Consider the following 20,200-nt stretch of genomic DNA (forward strand, 5'->3'; position numbering starts at 1 on the left):
AGAATGATGTGTGCAACTATAGGTCGGTCTCGAAGCTTTCTATATCTAAAATTTTCGAAGGAATTTTAAAAGAAAATATGTACAATACTTTGCAACTAAGAGCTTAATCTTGGCCAATCAGCATGGATTTATCACGGGTAGGACTACAGTTTCCAACATGGCTGCTTTTGGCGAATATTGCTGTTCAACTTTTGCTGACTTATCTGAAGCATTAAATAGAGTTTCTCATACAATTCTATTACGTACATTATTAGTCTCGCTTGGTTTTCATTCTGTTTTCTTTCAATGGTTGAAATCTTATTTATCCGATAGACGATGTGTGATAATGTTGGAGGGTGAATGTTCGGAACCTTTCACTGCATTTTTCGGGGTGCCACAAGGCAGTATTTTAGGATCTCTCCTCTTCGTTTGATTTGTTAATGATATTAGTACCTGGTTTTCATTTGCCAACTTTCTTCTGTCTGCTGATGATTTGAAACTATTTTCTGCCATTAGAAAAAATGAGAATGTTCCTATGTTAGATTAAATTAGATTAGATTTGTGGGGGGTTGGACAAGTCCAAGCACTCAGTCAGTAGACCATTGTACTACACCCGGATAGAAATCAGTAGAAAGAATAGAGATAGGAAAGATAGAAGGTGGATGGTAAAAAGTAATAGATTAGTTTGAGGTGACTCTTCCACAAATCTCTTGGATTCATTGATGAATTTTAAGAGATCCGGAAGAGGAAGAGTATGAACTTTGTCCATACTCAGTGTATCGCAACCCAATATCCTAAGTCTGATTCTGGCAAATGCAGGACAGCTACAGAGAAAATGCTCTGCAGTGTCGTCATTTTCAAGACAGGGTAGGCATATCGGACTGTCCACGACCCCCATGGTAGCCATATGCTGACCACAGACGTTGTTCCCTGTGATTACACCCACCAGTACTCTCAGGTCCTTCCTGCTGAGTTTTAGGAGGAAGGTCGCTGTTTTCCTGTTTGGTTCTTTCACAAAGCACTTGGCTACTCTGCACGAGTTCAACTCAGACCAGCGACCTCTGTGAGTAGACCTCATGAAGTCGTCAATCCATAGTTGAATCGATGCGGAATTGACACCTAGAAAGGGTTCACGGCCTAGTGCCATACTTGCAGAGCCTTCATTTCCCAATTTATCAGCCAATTCGTTCTCTGCAATACCACAATGTCCAGGCACCCAAATAAGATTAACTTTGTTGTGTTTTGCCACACTGTTCAGTTTTGTCTTACATTCACCGACCAACTTCGAAGAGCAGCGTGGGTTAGCAAGGGCTTCCAGTGCAGCTTGACTGTCACTATAAATTCCAATACTGTTGCCCTGCCACTTTTTCTCAATTAGCCAGTACGCCACATTCAAGATTGCATAGACTTCCGTAAGGAATACCGTGGCCATCTGTCCTGTGGCATAGGAGTACTTAGTGTCTTCGTCTAAGTACCATCCAGATCCGCTTCCATCGCTGGTTTTGGATCCGTCGGTTTAGAAAGTGTGCTGGTATCCCGTTAATAGGTTCTCTGGGCTTAACCATTGATCTCTATCTGGAATGAAAACATCATACTTCCTACGGAAGCTAACGACAGGCACCCGATTGTCCACCGACATCGAGAACAGTGTGCACCGCTCCGACAACTGGTGGTATATTTGACAGTGGCCAGTGTTTACTTCATTTCCCCAGACTCCGTTTAACTTGAGCCTGTACGCCGCCTTTATTGCTTCCTTTCGAATTTGAAGATCTAGAGGTTACAAGTTCAGAATGGCATTAAGGGCATCACCAGATGTTGTGCTCATGGCACCTGTGATACCCAAGCACACACTTCTCTGTAGCCTGTTTAGGGGTTTTACTCTGGAATTAACCATTGTGGGTTTCCACCATACTACAGAGGCGTATGTAATAATGGGTCTAATCAGGGTGATGTACAGCCAGTGTACTATCGCCGGTCTTAGACCCCATGTCTTGCCAAAGGTTCTTTTACACTGCCTATGTTACAAATGGAAATTAATGTGCCCGTTCGCTGGTGCAGTAACTCTCTCTAAATATTAAGAAATGTTTTCATGTCACTTTCGCCAAACTCAAAATGTTTTCCAGTCATATTATAGCGTTGAAAATACTTTACTTCAAACTGTTCATGAACTCAAAGATCTAGAGGTGATCTTTGACACACATTTTTCATTTAACAGTCACATTAACTTTATTGTACTCGTATCCACTTCTTACTCAATCTTAGGTTTCATACGGCGTAGTAGCTCGAAGTTCTCGCACCCCTCCACTCACAAATTACTTTTTACTTCCATTGTTCGCTCTAGATTAGAATATGCAACATTTCAACCGAAATCACGTAACATGATTACCGATAAAAAAACCTATTTCTGTACAACTTTTTTTATTTTATTATTATTTTTAATATATTTTATCATATTTCTGCACCTCTTAGACGAACATCCTTTGCTGCATATAAATGTAAGCAAATGAAAAAGAAAAAGAAAGAAAATATATTATAAAAAGTAAGAGACTTTGCATAGCCTATTAAACCACCTGGCCTAATGTTGGCTGCGTGCCTGCGTGCCTAAACACCGCAATCATTTGGCTGCTGACACCTCCCAAGAGACCTGGTGTCAGCAAAAAGCTGCGTAACGAGCAACAAATACAAATAAGTAAACGAATATTAGTTACCCGAATTCAAAGCGAAAGAAATTATAATGAAAATTCCGACAAACCAATGATTACGACACTGAGGTAGCTTTGTTTGCGGATATTCTTCTTCTCTTATTTATGTACATATGTACGTTTGCTGTTTATAGATAGTACAAGGCATATCGGCAAATCGAATAGCCAGTCCTTCGTACCACAGCGTTAAGGACTTCGGACACAATTGGTGACACTCATCCATTCACGCATACATCGACCTCTTGGAAAGTAGCTCCCTGACTGCGTCTCGTTCACAAAATCACCCACTTTCTTACCCACCGATGAAATGCATAAGTAGTGAGTATGAGACTATGCCGAAAAAAGTGTAAGAAAATTGAGACCGTGAGAACTTACCATCATCAAGCAGCGAAGGTAGCGCGCACTTCAGGTGTGGGTGCGAATTTTTATTATGGCGCCAAAGCGCCATATTTGTATGCTACAATGTCGGAAAACAAGATTTTTTGTTACATACATTTCTATTTAGATACTTGCACTGCTGAGTACTTATGCATTAACTGCCCTCAAAACAGAACTCACAAATAGCTGTAGGGCTACAATGAAAAGAACAACAAATTTGATTTCCTATTCTGTTATGGGTAGAGAGTAGAGAGTGGGCGCGAGAGAGAATGCATAAAAAAGCATGCGCTTCTTCCCATATCCTTCAAAGTATTTGCTTTTCTTGTTGCTGCTCCGCTTCGGTTAGGTAACAACAGCTGAGGAATGACGTAACTTTTGTAGGGGATTTTAGTGTGTGGCCTGTGGCCTGTGGCCTCTTTAGTCAGGATGTTAAGTTTAACATTTAGAAATAGAAGTATGCCAGTGTGTGATTTGCATACATCGGAGTGTTGGTTGTGAGTCACGTGGTTGTTTTTGTTGGGTCAGATAATAGGCATGAACGTATTCGTATTCATAGGGAAGCGTACGCAGTCTAGGTAAGAGGTCAAGCTAATGCGGGCTTAAAAGGGTCACGGGTATTAGTTGCGAGTTATTTTCGGTAATTTGGGAATATTTTTAATAGAGCTAAAATTTTAGGAAATCTTCAAGCGGGCGCATGCAAAAATTTGAACTTATTAAGTTTGTTGTTTAAAGAGGTAGAACTATAAAATAATATATGACGCCAACTAGATTTCCATACATAAGGCAGGTAACGAGTTCGATCCCCATCTCCGACAAAAAAGTTTTACAAGTTCTTTGTAACATCGGCCGCCTTCTTTGCTGACAACCGTACACTTCGCAGTGTATTTTTACCATCAAAAAACTTTTCATAATAAACTTTTTGCAGTTCACAGTTGGCGTAATATTTATGAGGAGTTTTTTCATGGCAGAAATACACTCGGAGGTTTGCCATTGCCTGCCGAACGGCAACCGCTATTAGACAAAACTTTCTCTTCATTTTAGTGTTTCACCGAGATTCGAGATTCAGAGAGAATGAATTCCGAATGGTAGTCACGCACCAACCCATTCGGTTACGGCGACCGCCTGCTGCCTGCTGTAAAATTGAACGCAATATCCCTCACAGGGAAGGAAATTCCTGCTTCCATAAATAAAAACTATGCGGGCGGCATAGTAATAGCGGTAATATTTTCGGAAAATTGGTAAACAAAAAAAATTTGAACAAATTAATAGTTTTGATATTTATTCAAGGTTTAAAATTTTGGTACAGTGTTTTTAAAAAAAACTTTACTTTTTTTTTAAATTATCATTGTTAAAATATTACAAAAAAAAAAAAATGTATAAAATTAGGAAATAATCTGAGCAAAAAATGTCCCCAAAAGTTTCAACAAATATATAAAACTGTTTTAAAAGTTTTTAGTCTCATAAATTAAATTTTTTTTAATTCTGTACCAAAAATTTAAATCTTGAATAAATCTCAAAACTATAAATTTTGTTCAACATGTTTTCTGTTTACTTGTTACCTACGCAAAAAAATTGACGGAAATGTCTAAAATACTTGGCGCATTTGATATCGAATCGCTCATATCTCCAGAAACAGCACTACAGAAGCAGAAGTAATCTCTTCCTGATACAGCAAGAAGAAAGGTACATGTGCTCCGAAAAACTGGAGGTGAGGTAGGAAGGGAGTCTAGGTTTATTGAGGGAACTGAGTCTGGATGAGGTATTGCGGTTAACAAAGTGCAGAAAAGTTCTTCAGGTTGAGGTCCATTTTATTTCATTCTATTCTATACAAAAATCACGGTAAGTATAAGCTTTAAAGAAAACATAGGCGAAGTGCTGCGAGTAAAGATCCACCAACCTCGGTGGATAGGCCACATTCATAGGTATATATCTCTTAGTGGGGACAGAGGAAAAGATGGAAAGCGGAAAGTAGAGAAGGACTTTGCTGTACCAGGTGTTTTTTTAATAACTTCGAGGAACAGGTTAGAGCGAGTAAGAAACGAAGTCAGATAAAATCAATTAGGACGAAAGTCTAGTCAGCAAGGGTCAAACATTATTGACGGAAGACGCCATTTGAAAAAATTATAAATCTTTCGATAGAGTGATAATCCTTTTTTATCAAATCATAGGGTGTTTATTTATACGTGCGCCATAAAATTCACGGAAACTGTAACCATTTGCTGATTTCGATATGACATCCGCTCTAATAAATTACGGGGGTGCTGAATAAAGAGGCGTACCACTTTTACATTAGGGTAGAATGGCTTTTGGCACAGCCTGAGCTAAAACGCCCAAAAGGAGAGAATTCCGAATGATTGGCTTTCAAGTTGGAGGAAACATAATGAATAGATGTTCTCATAGAAATTCCGCTTTGATCTCGATGACCCGTATTCGAGATTATAAATTCCTTTGATAAACAAATTTTTAGTTATGCGGAAATTTTTAAGTTATTATATTATTTGCATAAATAATTAGAAAAAAACTAAAAATATTAAAATTTTTATAGTGTCGGTAGTTATGATAAACAAAAAAATCCTTTGCGGGTAGAGCCCTTGGCAACACCTAGTTAATAAATTATATTAATAAAAAAATTGAAAAATAAAAATATAAATAAAAAATAAAAATAGATACTGAGTAAAGAAGAAAATATAATTAAATAGATAAATAACAACTTAATAAATAGAAAATAAAAATAAATAAATAATTAGATAATTGAATAAATACGGAAACAAATAAATAAATGAGTAAAAAAATAAATGCACAAATAAAAATATAAATAAATAAGTAAGTAAAAAAAGTAATAAAATAAAAAAGAATAAATAAATAAAAAAAATATAAACAAGTAAATAAATAAATAAATAAAAAAGGTAATAAATAAAAGAAGTAATAAACAAATTATTGCTAAATCAATACAACAATTAAAAAAAAAAAATAACTAAATGAAAAGATAACTTAATAAATAAATAGAAAAAATTATAATTAAATGAACAAAAAAATTAACAAATAAAAAGATAGTTAAATAAATAAATAATTAATAAAAATAACTAAGAAATAAATAATTAAAGAAATAGAAGAAAGAATTAAAAAACTAAAAAAGACAAATAAATAAATTATTATATACTAAATTAGATAATAAATAAATAAGTAATTAAATAAATAATAAATAAATAAAAGAAATCCAAAATAAATACATAGATAAAAAATAATAAAAATAAATACTGATTAAATACGTAAATGAAAATAAAAATTAAATAGATAAATAACAACCAACTAAATAAAAATAAATAAATAATTAGATAAATCAATAAATATAAACGAAAGGAAATAAATAAATGAGTAAATAAATAATAAAAAATAAATGCAAAAGTAAAAATAGTAAAAAAAGAAATTAAAGTAAATATAATATTAATAGATAAATGATTAAATAAATTAATAAATGAATAAAAATAAAAATAAATAAATAAATGAATAAATAAAACAATTAAATAATTAATAAATAATAATAAATAAATAAAACGATTGCAAAAAAAAAAATAAATATCGAAATAAAAAGATAACTTAATAAATATTTAATTAAATAAAGAGAAAAAAATGGTAATTAAATGATCAAATAAATTAAAAAAATAGTTAAATAAATAAATAATTAATAAAAATAAATAAATAATTAAATAAATAGAAATAAGAATTAAAAATTAATAATCAGAAAAATAAATAATCAGATAAAAAATTAAATAATAAAACATAAATAATAAGTAATTAAATTAAAAATAAATAAATAAAAATAAGTAAAAAAACAAGAAAGTAAGTAAATAATTCAAAAATGCATAAATGATAAAATAAAGAAATATTTAAATAAAGAAATAAGCACATAAATAAATAAATACATGCAGATATATATATATATATATAGATATATATATACATATAATTAGCGCGTACACCCTTTTGGGTGTTTGGCCGGGTTTCTCCTCCTATTTGTGGCAAGCGTCTTGATGTTCTTCGACAAATGGAGGGGCTTACAGTTTCAAGCCGACTCCGAACGGCTGATATTTTTAAGAGGAGATTTTATATTTGATGCTCCACGGAGATTCAAATCTACGTTCTCTTCGAATTCCGAATGGTAGTCACGCACCAAAACATTCGGCTATGGCGGTCATAGAAAAATAGATATATAAATAAGTTAGTAATTAAATAAATAAATATGCATATGAAATGTTTCCCTTTGGTTATTATAATTTTCTATTTCATGAAGTTAAGGTACTCCGCGCAGCTCTATCATCGCATATTATAATCGGTTATAAAGCTTCTAAAGATTATCCATAAAAAAAATTGAAAAAAACATGTCAAAAATATTACAACCCACCACAGAGTATCGATAGGTGCCTTTAAATTCAACCACATTCACTGTTTTCTGTTGCACTTTCCACCCAATTGCATAATTACTTGTGACACACTCATACAAGCATCATACGTATTTGAATCGCCACTATCACAACACATTCTCAACTTTAAAATTCTTCTTGTATTCCATTTATACTCCAAACCTCGCCACTCTGCACTCCATTGCTTCTACGACATGATTTTTATTAACACTTTGTTGCGCTCTCTCTAACTTTCTAGTTGGTAGCCAGATTTTGCCCCTACTCATTTAACCCATTTATAGTAATAATGAATATCACATTTAAAATTTAACAGAGTTTCAAAAGTTTTAACGCATCTATTCATCAATACACCAATACAAATACGGTCAATATATATGCCATCGCTTTGTACATACACACACATACCCTTTCACATACTTACATATACGCCTATAGTTATACAACAGAAATTGTGAATGCGCTCTCTTACTTCTCCAATTCTCATATAATCGAACACAAATCCACTCTTTCTTCGATATTCGTTGGTGTGCTCGCTACTTCTCAAGCGCTCAAGTTCTCATTTTCTATATTGAAATCAATCAATAAAAGTACTCGCTTCGTATTTTCAATTTTCCACATTTTTAGACGTTTCCCAACAGCTTTATCACATTCCTTCATATTACTGTACATACATACATACACACTTATTCGTATATGAGACAACAAAACGCATGGCTATGAAATTCTGTGTGCTTTTGCCTTCTGTATTACCAAATATTTTTGCCGCGCATGCCCATTTTTCAGACAAATACTCGAAATAACAAAGTGTATTGGAATTTGCCAGACTGGCCGTTGTTGTGGCTTGTGGGGCTGCACCTACCATGGAACTACATAAATGAGTAACTACTAAATTCACCCCTTATATATTCCAATCACGACTTCGCTTCCAATCAGGGAAAGGTATAGTTTAGTATTGGATTTCGGAAAGAGTTATTGTATTGAAAGCTCTCTTATGTTTGTTCTAAGAATAGTGTCTTACAAGCATAATAAGGATTGTATACTGCAAAAAATGATGGGCTTTTCGAGAGAAAAAAATTAATTCGTAAAATTTACTAACTCTAATAGATTATCTAATAATTTTATGATTTAAATTTTAACGCTCTATGGAAAGCTTAAAGCTAAAGCGAAAAGATATTCACTGACTAGCTCTAAAATCTTTATATGCTTGAAATTTTCTACAGAGATCCGAAGGAATTTTTGCTTCGAGTTGTCACCGTTGATGAAACCTGGATTTATCATTACAGACCAGGAACTAAACATTAATGAAAACAATGGATGCGAACGGTGTCATCTTCATGGAGTTTTTAGAAAATGGAAGAACGATCACTGGACAATACTACAGTGAGTTATTGGACTGCATTCACAAAAATTGAAGGAGACACGGTCGCATTTGGCGAAAAGGAAGGGGTTGTTCCACCACGATAACGCATCAGCACATTCATTCGCAGTTGTCGCCGCCAAACTGCATGAATTGCATTTCGAATTGCTGCCAATCACCCCGTAATCACCCGATCTGGCTCCCTCCGACTTTTTCTTTTTTCCTAACATGAAGAAAGGGCTCGTGGGAAAAATTTAGTTCAAACGAGGAAGTCATCGCCGAGACAGAAGCGTAATGGGGAGATTTCGCAAATATTATATTTTGGAGGGGTTAACAAAATGACCGGTGCGCTGGGAGAAGGGTATCTTTCTAAGAGGAGACTATGTTGAAAAAAAAAGTTTTTTTTTTTAAATGGTGTCTCATATCTAATACGGGTACTTTTTGAATCCCCTAAATAGTATTACTATCATTGTACCTACATTTTGTAGGACATAAAATACTGTACTGTGAGGTGTTTGGTCGAGCTCCTTCCCCGTGACGTGTGTCTAGATGTTGTTCCACAAATGGAGGGATCTACAGTTTTAAGCCGAATGCCATATGGTTTTTTATGTGGAGCTTTTTTCGTAGGACATACAATAATTTTTTAAAAATATCAGCTGCTAGCATTGAAGCCAAATAGGATACGAACTACTCAGTCGCAAAGAAAATTCATGGTATAGTAATTTAGAACTTTTACTTTTTCCGCCACGACATAAAAATCGAGCTTGGCGACTTCAGCGCCAGGGTAGGCAGGGAGGGAATTTTTAGCCCTCCTGCTTTCAGAGAGCACTCCCCAACAATCCGGCATGCACGAGCAATGGAGCAACGTACCGCCGCCGAAGAAGAAATCGGATTCCGGCGAGCCCGAAAAACAGTTGGTACGACGATGAGTGTCATGCTGCCGCCGAAAGAAAAGATGCTGCCTATAGAGTCACGCTGCGATCGGGTGCAACGCGAGCCATGTGGGATCGCTACCGAGAGCTGAGAAAGGAAGAGAGACGTATTATCCGACAGAATAACGAGAGGCCGAAATACGTGAGTGCGAGGAGCTTGAGTTGCTGGCCAATAGGACAACTCCCGAAAATTCTACCAGAAAGTTCGGCGGCTTACAGAAGGTTTTAAGACTGGGGCGTTTTCCTGTAAGAACAAAGACGGCGATCTGGGGACTGACATCCAGAGCATACTTAAGTTATGAAGGGGACACTTCTCGAACCTGTTAAACAGTGATAGTTGACTACGGAATTGTCGTTCAGCTACCCACCATGACGAGGTAAGAATAGCGATAACGCGGCTAAAGAACAATAAAGCAGCGGGCGCCGACGGACTGCCGGCTGAGCTATTCAAACATGGCGGCGAGGAGCTGGTAAGGTGCATGCATCAGCTTCTATGCAAAATATGGTCGGATAAAAGCAGTAGTAGTAATAGTAAAGTCCTTTCTCGACGAACAAAACTAACACTCTACAAGACTCTCATCATGCTCGTAGCGTATGGCGCAGAAGCGGGGACGATGACAGCATCCGATGAAGCGACGCTTGGAGTGTTTGAGAGAAAGATTCTGCGTAAGATTTTTGATCCTTTGCACGTTGGCAACGGCGAATATCGCAGCTCGATGCGGTACCAGCTGGTGGTAGTAGAGGAAGAGAAAGGCCTCCTTTGCGTTCGAAAGATCAGGTGGAGAAGGGCTTGGCTTCACTTGGTGTGCCCAATTGGCGCCGGTTAGCACGAGAAAGAAACGGCTGGCGCGCTTTGTTAAACTTGGCCAAAATCGCATAAGCGGTTATCGCGTCAATTAAGAAGAAGAAGATTTCAAGCGTTAGTATGGAGAGTTTACCTTATATTTTTTCTTTAATAACAGTTTGGGTAATTTAAGTAGGCTGCTAATTTTTTGATCTGTCATACTTTCTAATGTTGAAAACGATGCAGAAACTAAGCAGTTTATTCCTGTTCTTCTAAGTAGGTGTTCCAGGGTTCCTCTCGCGTTGACTTCGTTACATATTGTGCCCGTCAGTCCCTACTACAAGTTTACACTCTTTCCTGGGAAGAGATAAAATATAGTTTGTAGACCTGACATTGTGCTTGCGTAGTATGATTTCCGCGTTTCTGCATGATCTGTTTCTTTCCCACCTAGAATTCGCTTCTCGAATCATTGCTGCATATACACATATCTCGTCGTTGTTTGCAGAAAGGTGGTTGTATACCGGTCGTGCTAGCTACTGGAAGATTAGCACCTGAATTGGCTAGCATATCTACTTTCTCGTTTCCTTCAATTCCCTTGTGTCCAAGATCCCAGTAGATGGTGGCTTGTTTCTTAGTTTCCAGCTCATCCATCTTCTTCCGGCATTGTCGCATGCAGTGTGAGTTTGTCATTATAGCTGCTATTGTCTTTATGGCTGTTAGGTTATCAATGTAAATTTTTATTTGAGAGTTCGGAGGAGTGTTCTGTAGGGCTAAAGTCTACGGCTTTCGTTGCCGCGTACATCTCAGCTTGGAACTCACTGTAGTAGTCCGGTAATTTGTATGACTGTTCATATCCTAATTCCGGAGAGAATACTGCGGCTCCGACTCCCTCCTCCAACTGTGAAACCATTGGTGTATATGTTGAAAGTGTGGTGCTTTGAAAGTGGTCATTTCCGCCATCCATCCTTTTCTAACACCATCTTAGGTTCCCCGTTGAAATTAGTTTGAGGAATAACGTAGTCCGAGTTAGCGTTTAAGCCTCTACAGATTGCTTTGTTCTTGCTTCGGCAGAACATATACTAAAATTTAAACACTAAATTAATTCATTCTCTTCCAGGTTAGATTGATATGAGGTCATGGGTGGGAGAGCTCTCGAGACTTTGGCTGTTCAAAAGCTACAAACGGGATAAAAACTATTTTATATAAAATTGTCTGCAGTTATTTTCAAACTATTACTATTTTCTATCTGAATTTCACTCACCACCACCCACCATTTGTATACGCACACACACACACACTCACCTGCTTTCGTAAGAATTCAGTTGTGGTGTATATGGCCCCGTTTGAAAGCATCGATAAAAGCTCTAGAAATAATCTATTACAATACTCACACTTTCGTAGCTTTTTAGCACATTTCTAGTCAACGCTTCCAGCCGAAGCGCATTGCAATGCAGAGCAGCGATAACATTGACCGTTCGGTGAGGTTTGCCAGCTTAGAGCACCAGCACGACAAGTCGTTTCGGTCAGTTGCAGCGAAGACACTATCATTGGCGTTTTAACTGTGGACGGTAGCTCCTCGACTCGTCGTTTAGTGCGGATTATAATACAACAAAAGCAGTAGGCAAAGTCAAGCCAAATTAAAAGCAAGAAGGCTTCTACTAAACTATATTATATATTGCAAATTATGTAGAAGTGTGTGTGAATTGCATTTTTTCTGAAGAACAATTTTAGTGAAAGTGCATATTTTAATGAAAAAAAGAAGAAAAACTTTCTGAAATTTCATAGAAGTGGGCCTGCTGGATACTAGACACTCTCTCTCTCTTTCTCACTTGCACAACGCGCGCCTGGTGCTACTACATCGAGAAAATTACATAAAGCCTGGTGAAAAATCGAACGTTGAAATTGAAAAGTTGTGAAGGATTTGCGTGACGAAGGACTTTGTTTGACATTGGCTGAAGAGTAATGAAATCTATTGAAGTAAATTCTAGTATTTTTATGTTAGTTAAATGCAAAAAAACGCGTTTCTGTGAGGAATTTGAAAATTTTATGTAGACTATGAGTGTGTGTGCTGGCCTTATGTGATTATAAATGTGTGCATGTGTGTGTGTGTGTGTGTGTGCAAAGAAAATAAGGATATGACATCCCAATCACATTCAAATACATACAGAATTTCGATTTTTCGCCAAATAATAGAAATTTTCGGCTGCACAAATAAAAGCTGGTGCAAAATATTCGCGTTAATTTTTTGTCAAAAGCGTTAATAACGAGTGAAAATCAAAAGGACTTTCAAGGACAGCTAAGAAAAAAATATGTGATGTGTTATATCACACTCTGCCTACCGAAAAGCTTTTAAGTCATACATTGGGTGAACTAAGCAGGCATATTTAATACAAAAATGAATTGTTAGTGGTCAATTGAAGTGTGGCGAGCAATAATTTCAGTTTTCAAAACATATTTTATCTATTTCAAAATAAATTTTTTTTAATTATATGAAAAGGAAAACTTCGTGAAAAAATGTGCTGATTTTGTAACAGTTTCGCCGCAAACCTAGGCGCCATAGCGGCAGCGCGAGTATCCTGCGAGATAGAGAGCAAGTGAGCAAGCGAGAGAGTGAATTTGAGTTGGCTATAGAGGGCGAGCAAAAGCCGAGTTCTCATTATACAATATGCAATAAGAAAAAAAGTGTAACTGCGGTCTCTTCGAGTGCTCCAACTAATAGCCGCCGATACGGGCAAGGATAATATAATACATAATACAGCAGCAGCAGTGTGCCAGTGCTTTAGTGACACGTATTTTGTGTTTGTGTCTACGCGCCTCCAAGTGCTACGCCTCCTCGCAGACGTCTATGTACTCGCATATACACATATATATATGCATACATATATAAGTGTATGTGTGCGTGTGTGTGGAATTTGTCTGTATGTGTGCGCATAGGTTAGGCAAAGAATAGGTGCTGCCAGGCTATATGCAAACCCCTCCTGCTACTCCTCCTTTTTAGTGTCGCGCCCTCCTCGCCTCCATTTTTGCGCTCGCTTCATTGCTCAAATTTGTATACGATTCCGAATTCGAAATCCATTTGATGTCTAATTTTCGGTTAGTCGCTTTTCGGTAGCATTTCTGTAATACCCGTGCACGCTCGGGGTTTCTGTTTAAGAAGTTTTCACTCGCTCGCTTGGCCAGTCTCTTGGGGTAAGGCGAAGTTTTGCTGATTCGTTCGCTCATTTCATGCAAAGAACTTTACATACATATGTACATACTTATACATACATACTATAGTATTTGGTATGTATATTCCTGACAGCTTTTACACAATAGTCGTCCTCCGCCCGCTGTTCGTCCTCTTTCGCTTTTATTTCCTTTTGCTGCCTGCTGCCACATAAGCGTGTGTTCTTTTTGAGAATTTCTGCGCTACTCGCTGCATACTTGCGCAATCTGAAACCTTTAGTATAACATACAGCCTTTCACGATTTTTCCCATTTTCTCGATTTTTTTTCTTTTTATTTCAATTAATTTTCTGTCATTGATGTTATATTTGAACGTCACAAGTCAACTATGCTGCTATAACAAGCATTGATGAAATGGATAAAGCCATCATTATCCTTGCCATCACTGCGCTGATGGCATATCCTTGATGCCTTTAAGGTTGCACATTGAGATTATTAATTTGACTTAAGTCTGTTTACGAATATAATTTCGGAGTTTCAATATGATTTCTAGGCTTCAATCAAAAATATCAAAATAGTACGAGTGAGCTGTGAGTGTCAAAATTTATACAGCACCTCTTTCCAATTCGATTTCTCTCGAATACTTAATCCACTTTTCTCATAATTTTTTTTTTTTTCATGGAAAGAAAAAACTGTCTACTTAACCCGTTGCACCTTTTATGTGCAATTTTTCACTTTCACTTTTCATTACCTTACACCCTTACTTATTTACAAACAAATGCACATACATGCATGGATATTTGCCTCGTATGGCTTTCTTTTGTTGTGCTATTTTGGATTTACAATATATTTTGCTTAGCTTGCAAGAATATGGAAAGGTGAAACAACTTTGCAGCGTGACCTAGTCAGGGTATTAATGGAAGTGCGGAAAGCAGATTAAAATGCAAAATCGGATATTAACCTAAGTAAATATTTAATTGACCCAAATTACGAGGCAGACAGGAATAAAGACCCCAAGCTCGCTGCCTGAGACTTTAAATAAAAGAATATGTGGTATAGAAATACAATACAAAATACTTTTTACACATTGACCGGAAATTCATCCATAGTAGTACCAAGTGTTTGTATGGATAGTTTGAGAACTTTATATTTTGTCTTTCACACAGTTTTAGTTAGAGGATTTCTGCCAGCCAAGTACACATATAAAATATTTAAAAAAAATTCCAATAAAGGTTGCCTTGTGGCCGTTGTTACCAAACACCTCTGAGTACATTTTTGCTTCCAAAATTCAAACAAGAACCATTCGTGCGTCGAGGCGGTATGAGATTGTCAACGCCACCACTTGAAGGCAGTTTGGTGGAAGCTGGGTCCAAAACGCTTTTCTAGGTGGTATGTGTCAATGTTTTGATTATACTTGCCCAGAGAAAAAAATCGATACCTTTAAATCATCAAAAAAAAAAAAAACCGAACACATTTTTGTTAAAAAAGACGATCCAGTTAGAGGTATCGAATTTGAAATTGAAATAAAACAACGAAAATTCAAATTTATTAGACAATCATCATTATTTTTGTGTAGAACCATTCATGACATTTATTTTTTAAAGATAATCCCTTTTAAATGTTTACCGCAACTGCGCCGTAATTCGGCGCACCGTACTCACCAATTTCGAATGATTCGCTGGAGGCCTTCGGTCGGTATCTCATGAATAACTTTAGTAATGTTGGTTTCCAATGCCTCAATCGCAGCTGGTTTATCTACAAAGTATTTACATACCCCCACAAATAAACAAATAAAAGTCCAAAAGTGAGATTTCACACGATCTTGTTGGCCAATCCACTGGTCTGAGTCGAGCGATACGTTTAAGCACCGAAAGGACGACACAGTAAATCCATACTTTCAAATGCTTTATGGTGAGTAGCGCCATCTTGCTGAAACTCAATGATGTAAAGATCACGGGCTTCAACTTCCGGCAACAAAAAGTCCTTTATGATTACGCGATAGCGTTCGCCATTCACTGTTATATTGGCGTCAGTCTCGTCGTTGCAGAAATATGGGTCGATGATACCTACAGCCTATAGGCCGCACCAAAGGGTTATTTTCAATGGATGTAATGGCTGTTATTGAATTACTTTGTGTTCCTCTTCACCCCAAATACGGCAATGATGCTTTGTGATGTGGCCATTAAGCCAAAAAGGGGCCTTATCGCCGAACACCATAAGTTGGCCTGAGCGTGCGATGGACACTTTTCACAGAGCGTCGATTTTCGTAAGACAATTCCACGATTTGTTAACGTTGTTGAAGCGTAAGTTTTTCCATGATGAAATGTCATGAATACGGAAAAAAAATTTGACAGCAGTCACTCCTGTCTATCAAAAACCTTATTGGAAAAAGTACCTCCAACCTGATCATCCTCTAAAAATACTTATTCTTATAAAAATAAATATTATTAACTATAAAAATGTTAATTTGTGGCACAATTTGAAGTCAAACACTTCAATTTGTGTTATCTACGTATGTGTAAAAACACTTGTTTAATCTATGTTTTTATAAGCCCCTTAAATTTATTACGAACGCGAAAAATCTTAGCTTTGTGTCGATCATGTAAATTCTGCCATATCCTTCTTCTTCCTCTTTCAGAGAAAGCTTTTAAAATAGCTAAAATTAAAAAATGTTAAGGGATTACATACATCCAGCAGCGCCAAAAATGCGCTAAAAGAAATACTGTTTTTAGAAATAAATATAAAAAAAATGTATACATTGTTTATTAATACTTAAACTTTATAAAAAAATGTATTTTAATTTTTCTTTGCAAAAATTAGTATATAACAAATCACGTGACCAAAGTGCCAAGGAAAAAAGTTGCTCCACGGTCTGCATCATTTCTCCTTGAAATATTGATGGCTCTGTAAAAAAAAAAAAATCTTGTAAAATAAAGTTGTAGTTATAGTCTGTCGAGCCGGATTTTTGAATTTCGAAAAATTTTGCTCTATATGGCATTTTAAAAAATTATGCGTTTTACGTCATAAATGTCACACTTTAATTATGTCTATACATTTTTTTAATAAAAATATTAATAAAAATAAAAATCCGGCTCGACAACTATAGAAAAAACCCCTTCGAATATTAAAAAAACAACGCATCAAAAAATATTAAAAACGGTATGAGTTATCATGCAGACCGTGCCGGTAAAAGTAGTTTCGACAAAAACGAGTTTAAACTTTCAAGTGCATTTTTGCTGCCTCAAATGAAGGACAGCGACCGGTGCGCATCAAACTCTCGTCGGGCAGTTACATTTTCTACCATAAATTTGTATCTATGGGGAATTTTTATTATCGACTTCCACAGAAATACGCCTAAAACTACAATATAAAGAATAATAATCTAAAAAAAAATCTATTTTTTGAAAATTCTGGACGTATGTAACCCCATAAATGGAGGAAAAATTTAAAGCATAGTTATCAAACAAAATATGCTCAAAAACAATTTTATCCAGCAATTTTTCGAAATGATTAAAGAATCTCGTAGAAATGAATAAAGAATCTCATAGAAGAATCTCGTATAGTAACTGCTTTTTATTGTTTCGCTTTTAATTGAATTCACGCAACAATCGACCATTGATTAATTACACTGAGCAACAAAAAAAAACTCTCGGAAAATATCTTGGAAACCAACACTTGTTTTAAGACAAGTAAGACATGCTGATTACAAATATAGAAACCGTTTGTGTCTATCACCCACCGTTGTTGAGATATTTGGCATTGACCATTTATATATGTTTAATATTGTATCAAAGCAAACAACTCGCAGGCAAGTCACAGTAGAACATATATCGCTGAATAGAGTACTACTTAACATAAATACACATAGCTTAAGATATAATACACTTGTAAAATACATAGGTATAACGTAAAGTTCCTTAAATTGAAAGTTAGTTTGGTTTGAATTTCTTGGCTGTAGACTTGCGTTTGTGCTGACAATTTGGCATGTTGCGCTGAAGCATCCAGCAATAGTCGGCTAACATTGCTGCACTCCATCGACTTTGATAGCGTGACTCCATCATGCTAATATCTTAAAAACCTGACGTGATAGAGAAAAACGGTTTTAAGATTTGTAATCAGCATGAAAAACTGCTTTAGAAAATGTAATCATCAAACAAGATATTTTTGGGTTGTTATTCAGTGTTATTAATTGCTACCAGGATTATTATTAGGCAACTGCGCACTGCGACCAAAAGAGGTCTATTGGGCAATTATATGTATATACAGTCGAACTTCCATATAGTGAATTCGCACGGGACCTGAAAATCACTTCACTATATAGAAACTTCATTATACAGAAACATTGATTTTTTATGTCATTTTATTTAAAATAATCAGTGAGTTTGGTTTGAATTACAGTCTTCCATTTTTCATTTTCAATAAAAGCTTCCAAATCATGTAGAGAGTTGAAAACATTAATCGGCACGTCATTCCTCATTTCCACAAAGGCTCTAATTACGCTAATGGATGAAGCAGCTTGTATCAACGTAGGTAATGCCTCCTCAGTTTCTGCCAATTCTTCAACGGTCAAATAGTGTTCATCGTTATCTGAAATAATATTTACATATTAAATTTTTGTTTGACTATAAAAAGGTAAATGCTTACCAGGTTCAGCTGGAACTCCGCGACTTTCAAAAATGCTGTTGAGAATATCTTCTTCGGATGGTTTGTCCCAAGTCTGCACACCATTATCAACATTTACGTAGTCATCAAACGATGCTTCGATATTTGCTACTTTTTTAAATGAAGACTGTAAAGCGGCCTAATCCGATATTAAAAGAAGGTCTTCTTCATCCCAATGCTCAAATGGAATCTGCATAACATCTTTTGAAAATCCAGCCTTTTTAGAACAGTTGGCAACTGTTTCTGGTTTAACATAGACATTCCATATATTGCTAAGATTTAGAACTGCTTGCAGCAAGTCTATGGCCATAACAGAATTTCCCTCATCCACTTGAGTCAATATATTCGTTAAAATTCGTTTTCTGTAATGTTGTTTCATGTTGTAGATAATGCCTTGGTCCATTGGTTGCAGTAACGAAGTCATGTTGGGAGGAAAATAAGCGAGATGAATGTTTCTCAACTTGTCTCTTACATCTTTAGGGTGGGCAGTGCAGTTATCAACAAAAAACAACACCTTTCTGTTTTGATCACAAAATTTTTTGTCGAGTTTTACAATCCATTTCGTAAAAATCTCACTGGTCATCCATGCTTTTTTGTTAAACTCATAATCGACACCTAAAGATTTTATTCCCTTGAAGTACCTCGGATTTTTGGCCTTTCCGATTACCAGCAATTTTAGCTTTTCTGATCCAGTCATATTGCTTCCCACCAGGACAGTTATTCTCTCCTTGCTTTGCTTCCCACCAAAGCATTTTTCATTTTTGAATGCCAGTGTTTTAGTTGGCAAGCATTTGAAAAACAAAGCAGTCTCGTCGGCATTAAAAATGTCGTTAATGTTGTAATTTTCAATTAATTTCGGTAAGACGTTCGTCACCCATTCATCACGGTTTTCTATGTTGGTGTCAGCACTTTCCCCACATAATGTCTTTTGAATAACGCCATGCCGACTTTTGAACTTGTCTAACCAACCTGTACTTGCCTCAAATTCGTGGTGTCCTAGTGCTTCCGCAAAATCTTTGGCCTTTTGCTTCAATAATGGTCCAGATAAAGGGAGATTCTTACCACGTGCAACGAGTAACCATTTCAGCATTGCTTCGTCAATATCCTCAAAATGACAAGGTCGAAGTCTTTTGCGTTTGGTATTTACTGCCACATCCTCCGCATTTTTTAAAATCACTTCCTTATTTTTTAAAATATTTGATAAAGTGCTGGGAAGAACTCCGAATTCATTGGCAATATCTTTTTTTTTTCTTTCCTTCATTAATTTTGTTAATCATTAATAACTTTTTTTCAAGCGAAATGCTGCTTCGATGCATCATTTTAACTTCAATCACGGAATAAAACTGTAATAGCTCAGCTCTTTCTAAAACTTTTGAAAAAATTCACTATATGGAGACAAAAACTTAGGACGCTTGAATTTCCAGCTGTAAAATTTGTTCATTATATAGAAAATTTCACTATATAGAAATTCATTATAAGGAGACAAAAATACACCGAAAGTAGAACGAAAAAGCAGTGTCTTCGAAACCAGCTCATTATAAGGAGAGCTTCATTATATGGAAGTTCACTGTAGAGAAGTTCGACTGTATTTATGTATAATCGACGCTTACACTTTTTGTGTGTTTCTTCTATCGTGCTTCTCCTACTATTCGGGATCTTGATGTTTCTACAAATGGAGTGGCCTACAGTTTTACGCCGCTTCCCAATGACAGATGGTTTTTTATGAAGAGCCTTTTCACCGCAAAAATAAAAAAAGGAAATAAAACTCAATAAAATAGGACAAATACTAAAATTTATTGAGGAAGTTGAGAAATATTCTGA

General features: G+C 36.0%; 1 protein-coding gene and 1 long non-coding RNA gene across 6 annotated transcripts in view; one reads left to right on the forward strand and one right to left on the reverse strand.

The window, feature by feature from the left end:
• Positions 1 to 12,042: 12,042 nt before the first annotated feature.
• LOC128863950 (sodium/potassium-transporting ATPase subunit beta-2) overlaps positions 12,043 to 20,200 on the forward strand; it is a 161,226-nt gene continuing 153,068 nt past the window's right edge. For 2 of the 5 annotated variants that reach the window (XM_054103386.1, XM_054103387.1), the window contains exon 1: positions 12,043 to 12,170. The gene's annotated coding sequence lies outside the window, so the exon portion shown is untranslated. Of the gene's footprint in view, positions 12,531 to 20,200 lie in introns of all 5 variants that reach the window. The other 3 variants (XM_054103382.1, XM_054103383.1, XM_054103385.1) reach the window with 3 other exon arrangements.
• LOC128863951 (uncharacterized) lies at positions 18,060 to 18,534 on the reverse strand. The gene is made up of 2 exons (XR_008454639.1): positions 18,362 to 18,534; positions 18,060 to 18,304 (listed from the first exon to the last, which is right to left on the reverse strand). It is a non-coding gene; the product is annotated as an uncharacterized LOC128863951 (long non-coding RNA).

This window comes from Anastrepha ludens, chromosome 5 (genome assembly GCF_028408465.1).
Source record: "Anastrepha ludens isolate Willacy chromosome 5, idAnaLude1.1, whole genome shotgun sequence".
NCBI lineage: Eukaryota > Metazoa > Arthropoda > Insecta > Diptera > Tephritidae > Anastrepha > Anastrepha ludens.